Genomic DNA, 3,833 nt, shown 5'->3' on the forward strand with positions numbered 1-3,833 from the left:
TTGGTTTTATTTTGCATAGAGTTCCAACCGCGATGATTTCTTTTCAGAAGACAAATTTATTCAACACATTCGTATTTTGAATGTGTTTCCTGATCTTAGGAGGTTACACTACACAAAGAGTCTGCTTATTGTGTTGTGTAAACTAAGTGAAGGAGCCATGGGGAAATTTTAGGTGCTCTCTGAGGGCAGAGAGAAGTAGGTTAAAGTGTGCAAAAACTATTGTATGAAGCAAATCATTTAGGAATTCCAGAAGATAAAATGTTTTTGGGGAACAAAATCCTTCTGGATGTTAGGGAGTTTTGTAGCACTCAAGAAGTTAGCCTGTTGAGGGCACCTGGGTCGTTCAGTTGGTTAAGCGCCTGCCTTCAGGTCAGGTCATGATCCCAGAGTCCTGGGATCAAGCCCCTCATCAAGACTTCCTGCTCAGCAAGGAGTCTGCTTCTCCCTTGCCCTTTGCCCCTCCCCTCCCTACCCCCACTCCGGCTCTCTCTCTCTTGCTCTTGCAAGTATATAAATAAATAAAATCTTAAAAAAAAAAAGTTAACCTATTTAGATATGTTACAGAGGAAGCTTAGAGGTGTTAGAAAAAAAAGTATATAGTTCTATTTCATCCAAATAATTCTTACAAACTTAGTTCCCAAATAAGTTAAAAGGGAAGACAGAACAACACTGAGTTATCTGAGTTGTTCTATAAATCTATCAAGAATTGTGAACAGTCTGAGATTTTTCCCTATTTACAAGCTAACAGTTTCATGAATGCTGGCAAAAGATACAAGACTCCCAGGTCAGAAACACAGTACTTTGTTACAATAGCAGTGGCCCTGGTATCAGCATTTTCTTGCAGGTTTTCCAAGCTCTAACTTCTGCAGAGTGATGTCGAGGGCCCGTGACACCTGCACATGCAGTGGGTTGCATTCTAAGAGAGGAATCCCAGCATGGGAACCTTGGATTTTTTAAGTGGGGAGTGAACCTGCAGCCCTTTGCGGGGGGGGGGGGGGGACTATATCTTCAAAGACTGTTCACTATATAAATATCCTTGAAAAACAAGTTCAGAACAAAGTCAGTGTATTAGTTTTCTGTTGCAGCTGTGACAAATAACGACAAATTTCGGTGGCTTGAAACAACAGAAATTTATTATTTTATAATTCTGGACATCAGAAGTCCAAAATGGATCTTTTTTTTTCTTTTTCTCCTTATTTTTATTAACTGACATATCACATGGTATAAATTTTAGGTGTACAACACATTTGATGTATGGATATATTGCAAAATGATTACCATGGTAAGATGAATTAACATCCATCATCTCACATAGTTACGATTTTTTTCTCTGTGATTAGAACTTTTAAGATATACTCTTAATAAATTTCAAGTATTCAATATGGTATTGTTAACTATAGTCATGATGCTCTACATTACATCCCCAGAGCTTATTTATCTTACCCTTGGAAGTTTGTGCCTTTTTGTTTTCATTTTTCGTCATTGTTCTATTCAAATTCACGTTAGTTAACATATAGTGTATTATTAATTTCAGGGTAGAATTTAGTGATTCATCAGTTGTATATAACTCCCAGGGCTCATTACATCACATGCCCTCCTTAATGCCCATCACTCAATTACCCATCCCTCCATCCCTCTCTCCTCCAAAATGGATTATATATACATATATATATATACATTTTTTTTTAAGATTTTATTTATTTATTCATGAAAGACACACAGAGAGAGGCAGAGACACAGGCAGAGGGAGAAGCAGGTTCCCCGCAGGGAGCCCAATGCAGGACTCAATCACGACCTGAGCTGAAGGCAGACACTCAACTGCTGAGCCCCCAGGCATCCCCCAAAATGGATCTTAAAAGGCAAAAATCAGAGGCTATATTCCTTCTGGAGGCTCTAGAGGAGAATCTGTTTCTTGCCATTTTCAACTTGTAGAGTCTGCCCACATTCCTTGGCTTGGGGACAAGTCACTCCAACCTCTGCTTCCATTGTCAATCTCTGAGTTTCCTACCTTTCTCTCTTCACTTACAAGGACCCTTGTGATGACATTGGGCCCTCCTAGGTAATCCAGGATAATCTCCCTGTCTCGGGATCTTTAATCACAGCTGCAGAATGCCTTTTGTATTTCAGGTGATAGAATCACAGCTTCTGGGGATTAGGATGTGGACCTCCTGGGAGAGCAATTATTGTGCCCACCCCATGCAGTCAGTGCCTGTATTCACAAGATGTGCAGAATTAGGAGAGACCCATGAAGAATTGTCTCCCAGTAATGTCTACCCATTTCTACACTTTCTTGGCTTCTGACAAACCTGCCCATGAGTATGCCACTCTGTTCATCATTCTGATTAAACTCCCCACCAGAGGCTGGGGCAAAACCCATTCGACTTGTTTCCTATAGCCTTTAAGAAGGCCAATATCAACAGGATGCTAAGTAGCAGGATGAGGCCAACCTTTAGTATTCATAATTGAACTCCTCAGGGTCCAGACCCAATCAGCTGAATGAATCCCATAAACCATCAAGGTCTACTTTGGCTGCCTCCTAGGAATTGTTTCTGTGTTGACTTTTCTCCTTGGCCCCACGGTATTAATCTAGGTACAAATGCATTAGCAATTGTCCATACTTCGCCATGGCCTGCAAGGAGGAAATCTGGGGCAATTATATCAATGATAACAACCCTGAGCAGTGAGTTGAAGCTCACTTGAATGCCTTCCAGTGCCAATGTGATACATTGATCTCTTCAGCTAAAATCAGGACACATTTTGTTCCATCACTTCTAATTAGGTGGTTCTCATCATAAGAATAACTGCACATGAGATGCACACACACAGCAAATAAGTCATCACTCTCAGGAACTCCTCCAAGTAATCAAGGGCAGCATCATTTTGGATAGTTCTCCTGGTCATCTGAGGCCTCTGTGATCTACTAATGGTATTTTCTTAAACACTCAAAGGTCTTTAATGACCACCCCAAAGGAGTAAACCACTGTGGTTTTCGAGTGGAAGCAAGTTAACTCCTGACTTCTACATAAGAAACCCAGTTCTGGGAGCTCACATGGTGCACCTGTGAAGAAAATGTTGTTTCTGATTCTCGGAACTCTTCAAGGGTGATCTACAGCAATTAGGGGGCACAGGTTGACGCATCTTCACTATGGCCTCTCAGCTGTTGGTAGGCCTCTGGGTTCTTCAGTCTGTTTGAAATGAGTCTAGTCCTTATTTATGGAGTCTAGTTGAAACTGTCCTGTTTGTTCAGGTGGCATTGATCCAGTCCACAGGACTAGTGAAAGCGACAAGGAATAGGAGTGGGAAAGATACCTAGAAGAGTTGACAAATTTTGCATGAAAGGTGCAGGAGCTGGGCTATTCCCTGCCATTTTCAATGGGTTTCTTGTTAAATCTATGGAGAATGGTGATCAGGTGTGGTCAGAGCTATCTGGCGGAGTATAGCAGACTCAGCAGTAAATTTAGTATTAGTTCAGGAGACCCTAACCTGAGTGCTTTCCTTTATGAAGAAAGGTCCAGGGATAGCTTGGAAATATGGAAGATTACTAATGTCTCTCCCTCTCCAGTGCCTCCCAAGGTCCAAGATGTTCCCTTCCTTGGTGCTGGGAAGGCTTACTACTGGCGTGTTTTCCCTTTCACCTTTTTCCTAATCATCTCCCACTTACACCCAGACCTTTTGTCCAGAAGGTAAGGTGCAAAAGGGATGAAGAGATTTTTCTAAAACTTACGGAGACCCATTATGTCCTCCATTTGGGCCCTCATAGGCCACTATAAGGGAACTCGAGGGCACTGTGCTCAGCTATGTAGTTATTATCCTCATGCTCTAGCCCATGTCAG

The sequence above is a fragment of the Vulpes vulpes genome, chromosome 1 (assembly GCF_048418805.1).
Source record: "Vulpes vulpes isolate BD-2025 chromosome 1, VulVul3, whole genome shotgun sequence".
Lineage (NCBI taxonomy): Eukaryota > Metazoa > Chordata > Mammalia > Carnivora > Canidae > Vulpes > Vulpes vulpes.